Source organism: Colias philodice, chromosome 9 (genome assembly GCF_061535455.1).
Source record: "Colias philodice isolate Cphi_HAF_F1 chromosome 9, ilColPhil1 Martin Lab GWU primary, whole genome shotgun sequence".
Taxonomy (NCBI): domain Eukaryota; kingdom Metazoa; phylum Arthropoda; class Insecta; order Lepidoptera; family Pieridae; genus Colias; species Colias philodice.
The window spans coordinates 242,187-264,840 of record NC_143094.1 but is presented as its reverse complement, the minus strand read 5'-3'; the positions used below and the strand labels follow the sequence as shown (position 1 = coordinate 264,840).

At 33.6% G+C, this 22,654-nt stretch overlaps 1 protein-coding gene across 2 annotated transcripts in view; it reads right to left on the bottom strand.

Moving 5' to 3' along the window:
- Positions 1 to 18,103, bottom strand: part of LOC149485525 (rhomboid-related protein 2-like) — a 29,720-nt gene extending 11,617 nt beyond the window's left edge. The window contains exon 1 of one of the 2 annotated variants that reach the window (XM_089698777.1): positions 18,025 to 18,103. The gene's annotated coding sequence lies outside the window, so the exon portion shown is untranslated. Of the gene's footprint in view, positions 1 to 6,184; positions 6,439 to 18,024 lie in introns of those variants that run through there. The other variant, XM_089698776.1, reaches the window with a different exon arrangement.
- Positions 18,104 to 22,654: the final 4,551 nt, after the last annotated feature.

The following is a 22,654-nucleotide window of genomic DNA, read 5'->3' as shown; positions in this document are numbered from 1 at the left end:
ACATTCTTTCGTTGTTCTTTTCAATACTGAACAACGCTGAATACACTAAAAGATTTCGTTTATACTAAAAGATCACGAAAGAATACTCTAGCTCTAACTCTATGTTCGCTTGGTGTAAATGCACCGTTACGCAAATATTTATAGACAGCACAAATCAAATCTCCTGAACGTGTTGAACTGTAGAAGCCAAGGCGAAGGTCAAAGAGAAAATAAATCGACTTCCCTCGAATGATTTACATTCGATCGTAAATAATAAAGTATGTACGAGTATCGGTTCGCATTCACGAGATAAAAATTATTACCCTTGAGTGTATTCGCCCATAAATGAGAGCAATAAAATTATGTAAATAGTTTTTCTATTGAAAGGTTGTGAATGTATTATAGCTTTATAAATGTTTCATGGGTTGTAGTTACGATAGATTATGCGGTTTGAAGGTTAGCTGTTGTGGGTATTGTAGTAGCTGTACTTTTGCAACTTTCAAGTACAGGTTTCGTATATAAGTTAGCTTATTAGGACACAGATTATATTCAGTCGTCAAATTGGAAGTTAAACATCACTTATCTGCTGATAAAAACTATCATTTTTCTTCTTAAATTTCTACTCTATAATAAAATTAAGAGCTAGCGCGCACGAGCAACTTTGTCTCCGCAACTATTTTGTCTCTCCCATCAATTTGTATGAGCTAGCGCGCACGAGCAACTTTGTCTCCGCAACTATTTTGTCTCTCCCATCAATTTGTATGGGAAGTTGCGTCGCTACGTGCGCGCACTTTCATACTAGCCCATAAGTGGGAGAGACAAAATTGTTGCGGAGACAAAATAGTTGCGGAGACAAAGTTGCTCGTGCGCGCTAGCTCTATGGGGAGTTGCGTCGCTACGTGCGCGCACTTTCATACTAGCCCATATAGGTGGGAGAGACAAAATAGTTGCGGAGACAAAATAGTTGCGGAGACAAAATAGTTGCGGAGACAAAGTTGCTCGTGCGCGCACTGTCTAATTATTGAAATAGGTTCAATTGTTCTCTCCTGGACTCTAAAAAGGATACACACTGAAGCAATATAACAATTACGAATCGAATCCCTTGAAAATATAGAGAGCGTGGGTGGTGTTCATTTGATTTATAATTTATGGTGCTTATGGTTTTTTTTTTAGATTTTGTACAAAACTGACACGACTGATTACCTAGGCCGTGTGAATGTACGTTGTCATGGTAACAATGAACAAACTTACCGAACTGAAAATCATCGTGAACTATTTTTTGGCACAACATCAATATTTATTCGTACAGCCGGCACATAAATTGTTGTATTATAAAGCTGGATCGATTTCGATGAAATATTTTCCATGGATATCTAAATCTACTGCAATACTCCCAAGTTGATAGTAGACGAAACCTAGACGAGCAGATAATTACTAAAATAAAAAAAAACATATCAATTCGATAAGATGAAATCAAAAAGTCATAACCACATTATTACGAGCCTTTCAATTAGCGCGTCGACCTCAAGTGTCTCATTACCGCTGAACTAATTACATTAATTGACGTATTTTATTACCATACACATAATAAACTTATAAATTTGTATACTACCAAGCACCCTGCTATATTTTATACTTAGATCTATTAGATATACAGGGTGTCCCACTGTTGGTATACTAAGCTCAAAGGAGGTTATAGTTTTGCATACGCTGAGTACGTAAAAAATATGTACTTATAAAATTCCAGACGCATTTTTTTTTCTAATAGATGAAGTCTTAAAACTCTATGTGTACACGTACAACGTTTAAGATTATGTTTTCATAGACAAAATGCTCATATTAGCGAAGCGATATATGCCGGCTGCGCGAAGCCAGAGAAGAAAACATGGATTTTCAGGAAAAATGAAGCAAAAAATTTTTTGACGCAATTTTGTTGTTTAAGTATTTTTTTCATGATCAGTGTATGCAAACCTACAAGTCCCTTCGCGCTTAGTATACCAATAGTGGGACACCCTGTATATGAATACAGTAATCATACTATTTACAAATAGCTTTATGTACAAGAATACTACTGTGGCTGTGAAGATGGATGTGTGAATATATGGCTTTATACATAATATATTATTTGGTATAGGCACGAAACTAAAATATAATAACCTTACAAACTTATTGTAGGTATTTATTTTATTGTATTGATGTAGTTAGTTTTCCTTTCCAACAGGAAAGAAAACTAAATAAACATCTTTCGCAAAAATGTTCAGAAAATGTACGGACAATGTTAGATTTATGCGACAGCGGTTGTATGGATAATCCTCCTCCTCATAAATATTATTAATGCGGCTCTAGTTCAAAATAAGTGCAATTTAACAGAGGAAAACATTAAACATTTAAAATTGATTCAAGGAAAAAATTATATCCATATTTCCTATTAAGCTATTTTATCAATCATTGACCTAGTTACCAATATAGAAACACATTTTTTACGAATAATGAATTATTTAAAAAATTAATGCACTGCAATACAATTAAAATTCAGGGAAGTTATAAAATGTTTCAGTTTAAACTCAATTTAGTGTGCATTGTTACAACAATATAGGATATAAAAATATATTTGTATTCAAGCGGACTGCACATAACCGTTGTAAGTGAAGTATTCATTTGTTATTTTAGTTATTACGAGAACAATGCCCTTCGTATGGTTATTATATTATAGGTAAACATTCAATAGCTTATTATAAACCCACAACAAAGACTCATTCTGTACAAAAGTATCTTTGTTGTTAATTTCCACCACGCTTGTCGGGTCCTTACTATTCTTACCTGGATGAGCTAGCTTTACAAAACGTTTTCGTGCCAGTTTAATTTATATTTATAAACATCATTTTTGTTTATTTAATTATTAGATAATTCAATTTTGGGAAATTTGCATTATTTGCCATGGAATTCTAAATGCAACAAAAAAAATAAAACTGAACCAACCGATTGACTTATTCGCAAAAACCACCTTTTGAAGGCCCAACATAGATAATGCAAATATGTACTTATAATTTTTATGCTGACTTAGGATAATATGAGGTTAGGTATATAATAATACGTGTCAAATTGATAACCTAATTTTTGGAAGTCGGTTAAAATGCCTAAAAATGAAACCGAGTTAGTGTCCGCGTTAGTGTACAAATCTATACTTCTATACTAATATTATAAAGAGAAAAAGTTTGTAAGTATGTATGTATGTATGTATGTATGTATGGTTTTCACGCATAAACTACTGGACCGATTTCAAAAATTCTTGCACCATTAGAAAGCTGCATCTTTACTGAGCAACATAGGCTATATTGCATTTTAAAAAAAAAAACCGGCCAAGTGCGAGTCGGGCTCGCGCACAAAGGGTTCCGTAGCAGCAAATATAATAAATTACAGTTAAATCAACCTATCTCAAAAACTATAAGAGATACTTTGATCAAACCAAAAATCGTTGAAAGAGTTAATTAGCATGCATCACCTCTATTTTTTTTAGAATTTTATACCCCGTAGTTATAAAAATAGAGGGGGGGGGACATACTTTTTACGACTTTGAGAGCTGATATCTCAAAAACCGTTCACTTTAAGAAAAATGTTTTTTAGAAAACTTTATATCATTTTAAAAGACCTTTCCATTGATACCCCACACGGGTATGTACATCGAAAAAAAAAATTTCATCCCTCAGTTACATGTATGGGGGGCCCCACCCCCAATTCTTTTTTTTACTATTTAGTGTCATATTTTTGTAGCGGTTCATACAACACATATTCCCATCAAATTTCATCACTGTAGTACTTATAGTTTCCGAGTAAATCGGCTGTGACAGACGGACAGACGGACAGACGGACAGACGGACATGACGAAACTATAAGGGTTCCGTTTTTGCCATTTTGGCTACGGAACCCTAAAAATTAGAGATCCTTACCAAAAATGCAATAATGTAACCCAAGGTGTAAAAAAATCCTCAATAAAATTTCTGTCATCGCGTGCGCTGCGGAATCTATTGAAGATAGAACAAAAAAATGTTCTACGGTATTATAGAATGGATCAATATCTACAAGAAAGTCCGCGATACCATATATCCATCTTCAGTAGTTATGTTACTACAACAACTTTTTTACGTTTTCAAAGTAAATAGAAGTGCCGACAGTAATCAAACCATGTTATCCATACACATACATTAATCCTTATCCCATTAAATGATGTTTTATTATAGACTGTTTCAATACCAGCAAAATACTTTTTAAATGAAAAGAATTGGATATTCCATTCAAAAGATATAACGAATTTTTAAAAGTGTCAATCTACAGAAAATAGTAGGTATACTGTTCGAGCAGGCCGTAGTGCGGGGGTCACGGAGGAATTCTACCAATATGCGTCTTGAGTCTTGACGGAACACAGTGGGGTTTTGGTCAGTAGGAATCCGACATAACCCACGGCCCCTCCCCCAGAGGCCGTGGGTATCTATGAAAGATTTCCCCACTAAAACAAAAAAAAAAAAAGGTGATGATGATGATTAAAAATTAAACCTATAGTCCGACCTATAGTAGACTTTTCACTGTAACGATATCGCTATCTATGCGGTTGAAACCGCAGGGCATTGCTAGTGTACAATAATTAATGTCCTTGCAGATAAGGCGCCCTTTGTTAAAATTAAAGATACGGCTATCGATGTAGTTTTGGAAGTGACGTTTATTTCATTAATATTTTATAAGGTCAATGTTTATTTTGTTTATTAATATTATGTACATATTACTGTACATGTACATATAAACTGACCGACGTGAAATAGTAACAATGTTTCAATTTCGACAAATTTTTGAGCCTGAAATCATGTAGGTACATTAGGTGTATAATATACTGCCTTCTATGCTGCCACTATTCTTTTACACTGCAGATCAAACTACTTTTCACAACAAATCCTTAGACTATGTTACAGTTGTGAATTTCGTGAGTAATTTGGGATTAAGCATTTAAAAAATAGGGGCTTTAGGTTTTTGGCGTTTTAGCAATACGCGGAATAAAATATTGCACCAGAATCTAGACTATGCGGTAGTCTGCATTTATATTCTAAAAAGGTGTTAGGTATATGACATTACTTAGATATATGGTAAAGGTAACAAACGTATGGTTACCTTTTAGGACTGATAGAATGCTGCGTGTATAAATGAGCGGAATTTTCATAATAAAGCGCATGTTATATTTTTCTTTCTTATATATAAAATTCTCGTGTCACAATGTTAGTCTGCATACTCCTCCGAAACGGGTGGACCGATTCTCGTGAAATTTTCTGTGCATATCGGGTAAGTCTGAGAATCGGCCAACATCTATTTTTCATATGTACCACGGGCGAAGCCGGGGCGGACCGCTAGTAACATTATAAATATATCCAAATAAAGCTATAAGAATTCCATACAATTATACTAATTATGACTTATGAGGTATTTATACAGTTCAACCATTTTCCAGATGCCAAAACAAAAGGATAAATTAATGATTATTATTTTATTTATTCACATAAAACACATTATTTTGATGGTGTAAACAAATATTATAAATGGCGAATAATGACACTGTAATGATGAAATTGCAAACAAATCCGTCATATTATTTTATTGATATATTCCTTTTATTTTTCATAAAAGTGAAACACATTACTATAAACGGATTATCGCTACCTATCAATTCCCAAAAAGATAAGCCACTAATGAGCTTGTTGGTGCTCCCTTATCAGTCAATACTCAATAATTAATTAATCGGTTCCACTTAAATGCTCTAAGACTTAAAATAACACCACGAGTTCAATAAAAAAAAAATATGTCTATCGTTTTTCTGCGAATGCGGGTACTTTCAATTAAAAGACGTTAAATTCACAATTCACAAATCACATAATAATTACTTAAATGAATAGGATTGAATTAAATGAAAAATAAGATACACAATGCTTTAATAAGCTATGAGTTATTCATAGGTGTAGTGTGAAACTTATTAAACAGCCTCTGAGAGAAAAATTATGGAAAAATGAAATTCTGTTGTACTCAAATATTGCATTACCTTAATTATATTTATATCCAAAAACTCGATGTTCCATCATTGCTTCAAGTCGTAGAAATGTAGGTAAAAGATAAGTAAATACAATAATTATTAGATAAGATTAGATAAATAAACAAATGATAAACTTACACCAAAACGACAGCCAGACATCAAGCCTCATTTAAAATTTTAAACTCCATATTCGAAAACAAGAAAAATATGAAAATACTACAAAAATTGCAGTTCGATGCACTTATTTTCATTCCTCAAGAGTCCACCAAACATAGTTTATTTACTCTCAATATTCTTCGCAAACATCGCACAAATTCACACGAAAAAACGATGTTTTACGACAATTTTTAGCGACACGCCGCACGTGCGACCCTTTGGGCTCTGATAGCAAGACTGATGCGATAACAAATAGCTGACTGAGGTCTGGTTACCATTCACACGTGCCTACGTCACTCATTGACAGATAAGGGCGGTACAGACCATAGATAATATAACACTAAACTAGGTACAAACTAAAATGCATGTTTGTGCATGTGCATGAAACACTTAGCTGGATTTACCGTCTCAATTCGCATACAATTTATAAACACATGTACTTAACGATTAATCAGAGTATTTATAAGTTTATCTGACGAAATGATACGGACAAGTGTTAGAAATTCCGAATAGTATGATCTTAGTATAAACTAATCGGAATTTCGGAAACTTGGAACTTTGCTTTGTCTTGACCTTTGCTCGTCTGTTGAGTGCTTACAGGACGAAGGATTTTATCAAATAAAATATGTTACTGAACACAATTTCAAAAGGTTTTCTATAAAAATAAAATGTTTTGAAATACTTATTTACAAGATTCTCTATAAGAATAAACAAATAAAATTTTAAAATTGACATGCATTTGATCTTTAGATTCAGAATCGAATTAACACAGTGTAAAGCCAGCCTTATGTGGGATTAATTCATTACTTTGTATCGACAGAAATGAATACTTTATACTTACGCAGATTTTTTTAATTGCGGTTGAGATAAACCTGATCTCGTTAGTATTAATCGCGTGCTCTTAGCTACCTATAAATTTGTCTCAATTACAGAATCGCATTGCATTTTAAATTAATGAGTCTAACTCTTTAAACTTCATATTTTTGTTTATTAATTATTTACAACTACACATATATAATATTATAATACTGTAAAAAACATATAATATATTAGATGTGAGGATGCGTATCAGTAAGAGTAAAATGCAAGCGAACCTGAGCTGCGTGCTGAATTATACGCATCACATACGAGTAGTATACCTAAAACAAGTAGCTTTCCTTGTCCCTATATCCCTATGTATGCTTAAATCTTTAAAACTATGCAACGGATTTTGATGCAGTTTTTTTTAAATATATAAGTATATAATTTACTAGCTGCTCCGCGCGGTTTCACCCCCGTGGCTCCGCTCCTGTTGGTCGTAGCGTGATGATATATAGCCTATAACCTTCCTCGATAAATGGGCTATCTAACACCGAAAGAATTTTTCAAATCGGACAAGTAGTTCCCGAGATTAGCGCGTTCAAACAAACAAACTCTTCAGCTTTGTAATATTAGTATAGATTTGATTTTAGACAAAGCGGGCGAAGTCGCGGGAGGAAAGCTATGAAATGAAATACATATTCATAATGGATGTTTACATTTGCTATCCCTCTAACTGCATAACATACTCTAAGCTTCGTAAATACACTTTAATACACATTAATACATTGTCTCGCACAACAAAAGGGCACTAGTTTATCAGACGTGATTCACTCGCGGATAGTTCGCACGAGTGATCCTCAGCCTCTGATAAGGGAGAGACGTTTGATAAGCAGCTGGGGAATGCTGTACGAGAATGTCATGACATAGCTCCGTTGCGACTTGAAAGAGAGACAAACGAATAAATAAACACACTTTCACAAACTCAAACTCAAACATTTATTTATTCAATTAGACTTCTTCGAGAAGCACTTTTGAAACGTCAATACATATTTTTAACATTTACCACCGATTCGGAAAGCAGTATCTATGGAGAAGAACCGGCAAGAAACTCCATAGTTGCTCATTCGCATTCGCATTTATAATATTCAAAAAGATAAAATTACTCCGTTGTTAGTTGCTACGTATGAGCATGGACTAATAATGGTATGAGAAAGGATTGTAAACAAACAGTGAAAATATATAAAAAGTACTATCACATAAATTATATCTTTAGTAAGCATAAAATAGATTTATGTAATTTTGAATTTAGGTTTCTAAATTATGATAAACTAGCGACCCGCCCCGGCTTCGCACGGGTGCAATGCTGATACTAAATACACTACAGAAAAACTGTGAACGTTGTATATAAAAACGTAGCGTCCCGCTCCGGCTTCGCACGGGTATAAAATAGATAGCCGGGCGGCCGGCCTGTAGCGCCGCAAATGCTACGTCCCGCAATTTTTAAATTTGTAATATCTTCGAAAATATTCACTTAAATCATACGGTGTAAAGGGCCATATAGATCTATATTAAATGAACAATGTATTCAAGGTATTTAATTGGTTAAGGATTAATGCTGTATTGGTTAAAATCGCATCGAAAATTAGCCATTATTTGTCGTAAAAAGTAATTAATGACAAAAAAAAGTTATTGTGGGTTATCCATAAGAGATAGACATGTTACGGCTAAAGGTAGGTGAGAACATAAACTTAAGATTAGCCGGCTAAACTTAGGTTTATTTTCGACGAGGTGTTAATGTTAGTTTGTTCTATCTTTAGCCGGCTAAACTTAAGTGTAACCGCAGGCCCGTGGCTAAAAATGTCGGGGTGGGTAGATTTGGTTACTATAATACATGTAAGGAACAGGGCGAGTGTTTTCTGGCACTTCGCCGGCTGCTGCCGCAGCACGCTCGCTGCGCTCGCTCGGCTCGTGCGGGTCTTAAGAGTTCTAACCTAACCTAACCTAGCCACCAGCTTTCTGCCCTGAGTCGGGGTGGGTAGATTTGGTTACTATAATACATGTAAGGAACAGGGCGAGTGTTTTCTGGCACTGTGCGGGCCCCTCAAGCCCTCCACCGGCCCGGCGCTAACCAAATCTACCCACCCCGACATTTTTAGCCACGGGCCTGCGGTTACACTTAAGTTTAGCCGGCTAAAGATAGAACAAACTAACATTAACACCTCGTCGAAAATAAACCTAAGTTTAGCCGGCTAATCTTAAGTTTATGTTCTCACCTACCTTTAGCCGTGACAGACATATACCATCGCGGACTTTTCTGTAGACCTTTTCAATGTGTATAATACTTAGTACATTATTTTGATAAAACTCGTAGGGTTCAGCCTGCGTTTGCAATTTAAGCGGAAAAAATGTAATTTTTTACGACATCACATTAGAAACCTCAAAAATAACAGTACTTCTCCACTATTTAATGGATGTTATTATACATATAAACCTTCCTCTTGAATCACTCTATCTATTAAAAAAAACCGCATCAAAATCCGTTGCGTAGTTTCAAAGATTTAAGCGTACAAAGGGACATAGGGACATAGGGACAGGGAAAGCGAGTTTGTTTTATATACTATGTTGTGAAGTGATGAGTGAATTCAAGCCCATTATTGAGGTGCATAAAGTTAAGGAGGTAAACAGAAAATTATGCAGTAATAAAAAATTGTATCTTTCAGCGATAAACCGGGCAATTTTAACAATTACCAGGCAACCCATTTTAAAAAGGATTTAATCCGCAGCTATTGCAGTCCGTTTCCCTTTTTCATTTTTCTCCGTAAAATAAGTCTGTCTGCATAAAAAATTGTCATATTGCATTTATTTTCCTGTTCTTTTTGCTCTGCATTTTGTAATGTCACAATTTCCTGTAATACTTTTATCTTAGTACCCTTTGTTATTATTTGGACTTATTTAAAACAAAATTTTTTTGTTTGTAATTATTTATTTGTTTGGGCCGATTTTTCAATGCTTGGATAAAACTTATCCGTCCAATAAAGTATTACACGATAATATTAAAATGTCACGTAAACTGTCAAATACGGGCAATCAGAATAAGTGGTAGTTTTATAGTCCGGGATACATCGCCCATTTTTGCAAGTGATTACTATCAAGCTAATTTTTCGTGAGTAGCTTTATTTTGATGAGATGCCCAATAATTTCATGTACAAAACTCTCGATTGTGGTAGCTACCAGAGGAAACAAGGATAAAATATTTTGATTTGATGGTTCTCAAATATTAATTACTAACTGAATGTTTTTTTTTTTGTTCAATCTCAAGATAATTATCTAAATTATTCGAAAAAATATTTGTCCTACAAAATCTATGGTTTGATCAAAGAGTCCCCCTTTCCAATGTGTATCGATGACGAAGTCATCATAAATGATTACTAACCAGCTGATTTTTTTATTTTCACTTATTTAATACTTATATAATCCTACAAATTGCGTAATAAATATTTGAGAACCGTCAAATCTAAAATTTTTATCCTTGTTACCTCTGTAAGCTACCACAATCGAGAGTTTCGTACATGAAATTATTGGGCATCTCATCAAAATAAAGCTACTCACGAAAAATTAGCTTGATAGTAATCACTTGCAAAAATGTAACGAAACGTAACGAAAAACCTCACGCTCCCCACTCCGACAGGCGCGGAGGTGTGGCTTGAAGGCATAGCATGCAATAGCTTTACCGCGGCAGTCCCCGAGTGCCACACGTCTTTTTTTATTTTTGAGTATGTTTTAGCAAGCACATTAGAGCATTAATATAAGCATATTAGCAAGCAGCCGTCGACTTATTGACTGCTGCCACCGAGGCGCCGCGGCCGTCGACTGACGTCGACAGGTGGTGAGCGACGGCTGAAGTAGCCTCTGCCGTTCGCAACTTGCCGTTCGTCTGTTAGAACACTACGATCGTCGATCTACACTATCTGGTTTTGAACCAGGCTTAATTCGCGTATACCATAACTAGCTAGGACAAAATAAATGTATTTTTAGATATATATTTAAATTAACATATTTTTGTGAAATGCGTGTTTCGGTTGGTAGCGCACAGGCACGCAAGCAAACCGCGGGCGGAAACCTAATCAAAATTCAAATCTAATTGCCTACCATGCTAAATAATGAGATATTATCATCACGCTACTTACAAACTGCCTTTAATGTACTAACTGGTTGAAATATTTTCTGCGTTAATAAAGAAGAGAAACCGATAAGTATTAAAAACCTTAAAAATCGATTTTTCTATAACTCAGTCACCTATGTCTCATTAATTTAATGAAAGCACTAAAATAAGAACAACATTAACATATTGTGTCAGGTTTACAAGCACAAACAGCATTTAGAAACGAAAATTACGTAAAAAAGCAAAATAAACATTACTATCAGTAAAATGACTTAAAAAATGGCAAAATGGCTAGGAAGTTAAACCTAAATCCAGTGACCTGATTATAATAACCTGGTTAGCGCCAATTTAGTGCATTCACAGGGCAGGGGTCAACGCCTGATAAGAGCTGATAAGCGACCTCGGTCACGGGTGCAAGTAACGTCACACAAAGGGACTTTAATTCAAGGAGAAGGAACAACGCCGTCACCTAATAGCATGTGGTACTTATGTTCAGGCATGCATCAAATTAATTAAGTGAAGATAAAAAAGGTAGATAGAAGAATCGAAGAAATCGAAGATAATGATTTTGTATGATACACTTGATTCTAGCATAATAATATGTTACCGTGGTCTTTATTTAAATTGATATTAGTACGATGAAATGACGAAAAATCATAACAAGTTTGCACTGTCGATTCGATAGGTAAAATAATATTAGAAAATAATAATTGATGCTGTTATTTTTTGCAGTTGTTGCTGCAATTTAATTGAAGTCTACCTCTGCGCCGATCACCAATCAGAATCAGTAGACTTACCATTAATCAACCAAATCAAAATTATCATGCATGAATAACAAGTGTATCAAACTGCATTACCATACGCGAGCCGCGGGGGCGAAGCGCCGCCGCATCGACCCGCGTGGAGCACCCTACATCTTCACGTTTCGTCTGCATCATAATCATTGTAATTACTACGCCGCTTGTTCATTCTCATTAAAATATTTCCATGCGATACCGTCTCGTCTAGCTGTAGTTCATCCCGTGATGCAATCGCATATTGCGAGCTTTTAATTGACTTGTAAATTGTAATATTTATGTGTGTGCTATTTAAAATTCTCTGCTGAATTGTATAGCCAGACTTATATAATAATTTATAATACATTAGATTAGTTATTTAGTTATATCATTCTTGAAATTAAAATTTCACGTGTCCATCAAGCAAAGTTTCTTACAATCTTTAATATGCGTTATTTACTGTATAACTAAGACATTTTTTCATCCCGAAATGCAGCCGCTGGTAACAAATATGAAATAACTCACATGGAAACACAGGCCAATAATACTTTTTTATTGGTCTACACTCTACGCATGCAAATCTCACAATCAATAGAACAGCTTACTCAGAAGGCTTTTATGCCAGGCAGCCTATTGTTTAAAAAGGCGTAATTGTCATATTCCTTGCTAATTACAAGTTCTGAGTCACGAGTATAATTGTTCGTCTGGTTCTGCACAGTTAAAGCCTACAGGTATCGATCCATGAGTCAGACTTTTTGTCAGTACGACCATTGTCCATTTACTTGTAACTCTGCGTTTATCTTTTGGGTGGATTTTATTTAACAATCCTGGGAATGTGCAGGTACAATAGGAAATATTATCATGGTTTAAGAAAAAAATGACTGGCGATGGAGTTAAACTAAATGTAATGATAATATTACTAAATTGAGTGCAATAAATTTTGCGTAAGTACTTGAATATGTTATGACTAGTTTTACCTCGTAATTAAGTACCTACGTCGTAAATCATGCGACATATTATAACATGATGATATAAAACACTTGCATGATATCACCAATCACCATTGTTTTATTAAAATATTGCGTGAGAAATTCTAAAATAGTTGAAATGCGTGTGTATGAGGGCGAAGCTCATTAATTGAAAATATACTATAAATTTCTGATTACAAATTCTCGACATATTACAAAATGCCTTGTAATCGGCGAAATATTACAATTTGCCTGCGACATATTATGCACTATTTCATTGTAAATTTCATCCAAATCAATCCTGAGGTTTAAATCTTTGCATTTAACTGTAGAAAACTCTAAAGTAACATTCAAAGGATTCGTCTTCTTTGAATGCCTTATCAACATCTGAATTGAAAAACATTAATGCAGTTTTACCATATCCTCTAACAAGAGCCTTCAATCAGCATTAATTCAGCATTCATCCTATACCAAATTGACATTCAAATATACGTTGCCTAATTACCACTTGATTCCTGACCATACGCAAATTCGGAAGGATCAGATATCAGACACTGCCATCTCTTTCCCTCCCATCGCAGAAGACATGGCATATCCGTCTCCCTCCCTCTTACCGTACAAGACAAGGACAAGCAAGTAAGGCTGCGATCAGATAGACGGCTGGTCGCCGCTCCGAGGTCGCAGCCATACTGCTAAACGGGTCACCTAGTTTAAAAGCTAAACAATTGTGACTCACTTGGCACTGACCTTATAAGCTGGCCTTTGTCTTCGTTTTGGCTGCGTGTTCTTGAAATATTACGAGGGAAATCCTATAAATATTATCTGCTTAGCGTAAGTGAGTCAGAGAAGAGAAAGACTACATTTTTCGAAGAGAATACAATAGACTATGGAGGTATATTTTTTTCGAACAGAAAGGATGTCCGACATCACGTGGTTAACAAGCTTTTCCGTTTTTCGTTTCGAACCGGTGCAGTGCCTTCATTATATACTTACATAGTAGGAATAATGTTTGGCTACTTTTACACAAATCTAAGTTAAGTACAAGTTTCTAGCTTTGTACTGATTCGGTTAGCATTATTATTGACAATATAAATAATATAATAGATGTTGCTATCGCTGAGCTAAGGAGCAATGTTGTGAAAATAATATAAGAAAGCTACATTATCCATGAGTGACATAGGCTATTTTTTCCCGGGTTGACAGTCTTTGGACGCTTATTTACATATCTACTCTTTAGTTTAGCTGCTCTAAATTTATTTCCATATACAGATCGGTCAAAGTCTAACCGTTCTGGCGTAATACAGCAACGAATATCGAACCTATAATTTTAGCAGGATTAGAACAGAATGCTATTATATAAATTGCACAACCCATAACACATGTTGCATTCATTTTCAACAGACCAAGGCAAATATTTACGTCGGCTCATCTGCTTTCAATTCGGTCAAGTGCGATGCTATTAAATGGTGTAATGTTATTACTATCTATTAGTGAATTAAAGCGATGCTTGCCAGAAGCATTTGCTAATTTATAAACACAATTAGATAATGGATTAAACTTGAAGATGTTATAAGTGAAACGGCTAATAAAAATGATGGGTTAGGATTATTTTATCGCCTCGCTGTGCCAAACTATTTCAGTTAGTATTACATTTAAAGAGTTGATTACAAAAAAAATATTATTTTTATCCCAAATTTCATCCAAATCGGTGTTCTAGTTTAGATATGCAGACAGATATTCATAATTTATCATTTATCATGTTATAACTTATAGTATGGATTCTAAACAATGTTATTTGAATATTATGTCGTCATAAACAATGATATTATATATAGAAACAAGAGGTAGATACGTCATCAACGCACCAAAACTGATTCCGTGAATTGGTCCTATTTGGGACCAATGCAATCAGTCAGATTGTCACCGGTCCCAGTGAGCGCGTGTGCCGATAGGTACATTAAAGTTGTCGAAAATGCCTTCCTGTGTGTTCAGAAAGTGCACGTATTCGTGCAAAAAAATAAAGAAAGATAAAGGAATATCATATCACAGCAAAATATATTAAATTATTACAGTTTAAGAGTAAAAATAACAATTTACAATTCTTTATTAATGACACTTGCTTGACACGTGTATTGAAATAATGAAAGGGATAAAACATTGCTTCAGTCACTAGTGTGACAAAGCTAGCGCACACTGTGTTCAAAGATTATCATGTAGATACGATTATTGAAAATAGAACGGTTATTTTATTAATTTCGATTTGGGTAATGATTAATTTTATATTTAAATCCACACAGTGCATATAATTAACAAATATATCTATTTATTATATACAATGAAATCGTGATGGCAAAAATGATGTTGAATATACGTAGGTATATATTGAAGAAAAGATTATCGCTACTGACGAAAAAGGCTATTTGCTTTTCTGTAAATAGCTATTGAACATAAATTTTATTTGTGTTTTAGATAAAAAAGGCTTATACTTCATCCTTTCTTTTATTTCATCCTTTTTTGAAGTGAAACTTCTTTATCGGGGGTGGACAAAAATTTTGTGTAACATTTTTGCGTTACGCCGCGCGCGTGACATTTTTGCGTTACGCCGTACTCGTGACATTTTTGCGTTACGCCGTACTCGTGACTATATACATTATACATGTTATATTAAAGTGATCAGCAAAATCAAAGGGTTTGTTTTAATTCTAATTCCAGTGAATTTCTAAAAAAAGTAAATAAGTAATTACATCTATTTTTCTAATACTTAGGTGTAATAATGGTATTTATTTTTCTAAGTTATTTATGATTAACCTCACTTTTTGATTGTATTTTTCAATACACTAACACGTGGGTGGAATTATGGTATCAATTTTTTCTAATACTTGAATGTTGATTGTGGTATTTATTTTTCTAAAATTGTATTTAAAGTTAACCTCAGTTTTTGATTGAATTTTTTAAAACACCAACACGTGGGCGAGATCATGTTATTTATTTTTCAAGTTATTTAAGCTTAACCTCTGTCATAATATGTATATACTATGTGCGTCATTAATTTCTGACTGTTTCGAGATTTCGACATTAGGAATTTATATTTATTACCTCTATTGTTCGAACAAAAATAAGTTACCGCCTTTAAGAACTTGCCGACAATGTAAGTACAGTATTGTTTCTTAGAAAACATTTTAGGAGTATACGATAATAAATCTATGACTCACGTTAACACGTGTTTGCTTGATTGGTGTTCAATTATGATTTTGTGAATTCAATATAATTTATAAGAATAAACCTCAAACTCTTTATGTCCAATCAAAATCCGCCTAAGTCGAAATCCTTTATAAGTTGAAAACTCTATATAACTCGAATTTTTTGGCGTCTCCCTTGGTCTTTTGAACTACCGCACGAGCTGAGCGAGCGAAGCGAGCGAGTCGCGGCAGTGGCCGGCGTAAATATTCAAATAGGTAGCGAGGAGCGAAGCGACGAGCATCTTAGGTTAACTTTTGAACTACCGCACGAGCCGAGCGAGCGAAGCGAGCGAGTTGCAGTAGCGGCCGGTGTAAATATTTAAATAGGTAGCGAGGAGCAAAGCGACGAGCATCTTAGGTTAACTTTTGATTTTTGAACTACCGCACGAGCCGAGCGAGCGAAGCGAGCGAGTTGCAGCAGCGGCTGGTGTAAATATTTAAATAGGTAGCAAGGAGCGAAACGACGAGCGTGTTAGACTAACGTATTTCTGTAATATTGTATACAAGCTGTGCCGCGCGGTTTCACCCGCGTGGCTATGCTCCTGTTGGTCTTAGCGTGATAATATATAGCCTATATTACTCGTGGATAATGTAGCTTTCGAATGGTGAAAGAATTTTTAAAATCGGTCCAGTAGTTTATGAGCCTATTCATTACAATCAATCAAACAAACAAACAAACAAAGTTTTCCTCTTTATAATATTACTGTAGATAGTAAATTATTTTTTGAAAAATAAGGTCATAAAGAAGTTTCACTTCTTACGTGTGTACTCTAGTACACGCACACATTTTTTTTTTATCTAGGCACCACTATTATTATAATTATCCTACAAGTTGGAGTGATGACCTTGTACGGGTTTCAGGAACTGCCTTGAAACGAATAGCGTAAGATCGGTCCTTATGGAGTTCTATAAGGAGGACTATATGCAGTATGCTCAGCACTACTCAGCAGTGGGTGATTATCGGGTGAAATGATGATGACTTAAACGAACACCACAGCTAGTAATAAATACTTAATACAGTTATATCTCCAAAAAAGTTTTTTATTTTTTTTTTTCATTTTAGTACGACATCATAATAATCATAAAATAGTAAATGAAATTGTCACATTTATTTACTTGTGCAGGAAATCTAACATTGAACCTTCTGTGTCGTTTATCTATGCCAATTACCATGGCAACTATTTGTTTATTTATATTTAATTGGTGAATTCTTATGACTTTTGCTTACACCTGCGCGGAAGTGACAAACTATCTTTGTCTTTTTTATTTATATCATTTTATTAGAGCCGTGTCTCTCTTATACAGTCTGTCAATGTAATAAAAAGTAAAATGAAAATTGTATTTGTGTGTGCCTGACACTGCATATGAAGCATTTTTTTTGGATATATTGTGAGTATATAACGTATCTATACATAAAATATCATTGGTCATAAACCTCAAGACTTTAATAGGTAAGATTTTGGAGAATAAGTCGAAGATCAGAATAACACAATAATAAGGTAAAATCATGCAAGAATGATGCATACATAATAATGGTCTCTACAACATACGATGTCATACGATGTAGATGTGAGCATCCTGTTTCAAACATAATATTAATAATATCTCCCACTTTATAAGAAAGTAGGTAACAATTCTAAGTGAGACATAAATTATTGCTACAATTTTATTTTGGTATACATTTATATACCTAGGTCTACTAAATTCATGAAAGGACAAAAAAAACTATACTGTTACGAAGTACTGCGTCCATCATGAATTGTTGATATGTATATGATAGAGATTTCCTTGGGGATTTCAGGCGCACTATCAGCAAAACGCTATGACAATTTCAGCATATTGACAAATGTCGAGCAATACGACCTTAAAGACTTACCAATATCTCCAACGTGCGAATTTCACCAACACTACACTACACTAATTCACATTGATCCCTATCCCACCATTATCCGCGATTATTTGAAACGTCATCAGCCCGAGCTATTCCTTGTTGAGAACTATGAATAGGTTTTGTGTTTACAAATAAAATACGGGGCGTCCGCGTCGTCGCGACGGCGGGGTCATCGGCCGGTGCGTTGCCATGGCAACGTCCTGCTACAGACTGCAAATCCTGAAAGCTTCAGTGCAGTCCCATGATGCAGGTGGCGCCAAACGCGTGGAAATCTGAAAAAGATCTGAAAGCGTGTGTGCGCATGAAGGTTAGGTTCGATTGCACTTGAAAATAATTTATTGAAATGTGCCTGATAATAAACATTGAATATATGATTGGAATTATGCTTTAATTTTGAGATTGAGTACCTAATTAAAAAAATGTGTGCGTGTACTAGTGTACACACGTAAGAAGTGAAACTTCTTTATGATCTTATTTTTCAAAAAATTATTTACTATATGCAACTTTACAGAAATACGTCGAATCACGCGTGGTAGGGATAAGAAAAAGATGGCTCGTAACGGTAAAATGTCACGCGTAACGAAAAAATGTTACACTAAATTTTTTTCCAATCCCTATAAAGTAATCATAATAAAATAATCTGAAATATGTATTTATAACATTGAGATAATATTAGTACGTATTAATATTATCTCAATGATTTATAATTAATAAATTTCTGGCGCTGGTTTTCTAATACAATCAAATTATATACGGTTTTTTTCACAATTAAACTTATATGTAACTTAATAAAGAAAAAAGTTTTGTAGCACACAACATTTTTTTTATTTAACTTGTTGAGGCCTCCGTTTTCTAAAAACATCGGAATTCCCTTGGAATTCCATTACTGAAATTCAAACTATATTACACTGACTGGACAATAAAAAAAATATGTTAGGAATCATTGAAATACAGTAGCAACTTAAGGAATTTTCTGTTTTAATAAATATACAAAATGTTATTAAGTACCTAACGAAGATTTATTATTATTTATAACATTTTCTTGTAAAAATTAAAAATAAATTAATAAATTTACGTACTAGTGGTTTTCTTCAATCGCCAAGCTTTGAAGTCGACCTTCACATAGTTCTCGAATTAAAATCGAATTAAAATAAATAAGTAATCTTTAAAGATTCGATGAAAGATGGTTTTCGGATTTCAATATTGATTCAAATGAATCTGTGTGCTATTCGAGTTATTTGCTATTTTATTTAACTGCGAGCATATCTGCTCCATTTGGTAGGTAATATATATATTATATAATAAACACTGTTTTATTTAGTTTTACCAAAAATAATATTATTATAATAGGTACCTAAAGGGTACCTACTACTAGAGTTTTACCATAGACAAATATAAATTATATTTGTCCATGGTTTTACATAACAAAATTTATTCTATCAAGAACTTACTTTACAGTTAGAATTAATAATATTGATGTACACACATTAATAATTATTATGCAAAGATTCCCCCATAGCACAGATTAGAATATAGTAGCCCATAGAAAAATTTCCCATTTATAATATTTGAAAAACAAAAATGATTATTGTACTCGGATCACACACCAAGGCACTAATGAGTGCTGCCACCTTTTAGAAGGACATTGAGACCACGTTACTAACATCATTCTAAACTGACGATTCTAAAAGTTACGACGTAAAACAGTAGATGGCGCTGTTTCTAATATAATATGTAGTGATACTCTAGTACTTTTTATGTTATAATTAATTAAAATTAGACCACCAAAGTTTACCTACTTAATTATTCGGGAATATTTTATGAAATTCAAAAATAGGAACAATTGGAAATATTATAAAATGATGATCTGTTTAATTTAAATAAGTAGCGCCATCTAGTGTTTTATTCTAAAGCACATTAATGTTTTCAATTCCCAACGTTATTGCGTTTTTTGTGCTTACCGATAGATGTCACGAAATAATATTATTTCGATTTATTTTTAATCATTTAAAAAAGATTGAACTACAACCAAGTACTACATAGTATTTTTTAAATTTGATTTTTTATAGAATGTTTATGAATACCTTAGATTACAAAATAAAATACAGATGGAGCATGTCAATCATTCATCGCCCTTGTCAAAGAAAATACGAAATCAAAAACGAATTTCCTCCGCTAGTGCTATAAGCGATTCTAGTGTCATGCAATACGTCAAAAGGGGTTTGATATTTTAGTTTGTTCCCGAAAACAAACAAAAAGATAAAACATCGTTTTACAGATTTTCTGTAGATTATTTGGCTTATTTAATTTTGTATACAAATAATAATTTTACAAATACGAAGGAATTCAAAACTTCAACGTATGCTGCCAGTATTTTGAAAATGAATTTGCCATTTTTAGGGGTAAAATGGTTAAAAGATATTCTTATATATATATATATATATATATGTTTTGAAAAATAAAAACTTTTTTTAATGTAATTTATTTAATAAATTTAATGTAATTTATTTAATAAAAATTGAATAAAATTATTTTGTCCATGTATAACTTTAGTAGATACTAGATAGGTGATAAAATAATTTTTACAATATTATAAAATAATATCAAAAACCCGAATTTATATTAAAATAAAAATTAAAACATGACTGCTAATAATTTATGTAGCCTACGTCACTACCACCACAGCTACCTTCATAATTCAGATGATTGCAATGACACCTCACAAGTCACAACTCAAAATCGATCCAACAGTTTATACTACAGGGCGTGTCAAAGAAATATTATACATACATACCTACACTCGAAAAACATAACCCTCTTTCTTCCGTAGTCGGGCAAAAATTTGGGAAATTTTTCATTATCTAGTAACATAACACGCACACAGAAGCACCGCGTACGTACAGTGTAACGGCGAAATGACAGCACACATAGCTTTATGGAAATGTTGGTACCTACTTAAAAATTACTATTTATTTTTATGTGTAATACGCAAATAGGTAGTATTTATTTTTGTCTATTTAAGCTGACCAGATAGTCTTGTACTAGGTATACCTATTTGTATACGTAGTTTATTATTATTAGTCTGTGCTATTACAATACTTCGAATAAAGTACACGAATATATTAACGAACCGCCAAAACAAATCGTTTGAAAACTTTGCAAAAAAATTCTGGCAAATTTAAAGTTGCCAGTTTATAAATATTGCTTATTTACCCAAAGTGACGCTGATCCTTTCCAGGTTTCAGAGAATTATTGCCGCGAGTACGTTCGTATATTTTGAGAAGCTTTCCACGATATATTTTTATCTACACCATTTTAACTAAGCCGTTACTATTCCCAGATTCGACATTAATGTATATCATTACCATCAATTTATTATTGATGCTAATTTATAGCTGTAATTGCAGGTATGCTTTAACATAATTCCTCGGGATTAGATAAAACATAGTAATTACGGGACTTTTTATTCACAAAATTTAAATGTCTAAGGTCTATTTGAAGTAACAATTTCGTACGTTGAATAGAACTCGACTGAAAAATGCAAACTGCAGTGTGGTATGTAATTAGTGGTTTCACTATGTGGATTACTACGTTTTACCCGATTATATTTTGTGAAATTTTTATTATTTTATATTTAGTGTCCCACCATCTTGTGTTGTGTAGTGAGCGTTTGGGATATAAGTTTATGAATCAGACAGCAGACTGCTTTGTTTTAATTCTCTCGCTGACCAAAGAAAGCCATAAAAAACCCTTATTTTATTATTTTAGTATAACCCAAATACGTCACTGCAAATCTGACGAAAGCGGCATAATGTTCATTTTAGTCTGGACTCTGGGCAACGAACTGAGGTGTTTTGGTTTGTGAAATAAATCTTCGTAATATACTTACAGGCAATTATTTATTTTCACAGCTGCTGATTTTATATTCTGTTGATTAAACGATAAAATCTTTATTAAATGCATGTGTTTATTGTGACACTTATTAATTGAAATTAAATCCCACATACATGTAAAAATAATTTTATTTTATTTTTAAAGAAGAATCAGCAGAGTAGTAGAATCTAAATTGTATAGGTATATCACTAAATGCCTTGTAGAATTTAGATGTACAAACTGAAATAACACTTGTATTAAAAAAGGATCATAAAATTCTCCAAATTATTTTTACAAATCCAGAATCGAAACATTAATTTAGCTAGATTTCTTAGTAGCGCTTCATGTTTTAGAAAAATGTTTTTTAGAGTGTGAATTATCTGTAATCATAAACATTTAATGGCTCAACTATAGCTGTAATAAATAATTACATAATAGATCAGTGCTATAAGGTACCTACCCTTTGATGTGTATTGTCTGCGAATGCTGTGGCCTGCGGTTTAGCCTACAGACTACAGTAGAAATATATTATAGAAATGTGTTAACCTTGGTTTCGATCGAATACCTTTCATCTTTAAGGTACTTAAGAGTTATTGTGAAATTCGTTCGTTTGTTATTGGTAGATATTTTAATGAGTAAAAACTGAAAAGTCTGCTGCAAAATCAAGAGACAATAAATAGGTAGGTATTAAAGAATATTATAAGCGCTGCCCAGCCCTCTATCCTGTCTTCTAGGACTGTTT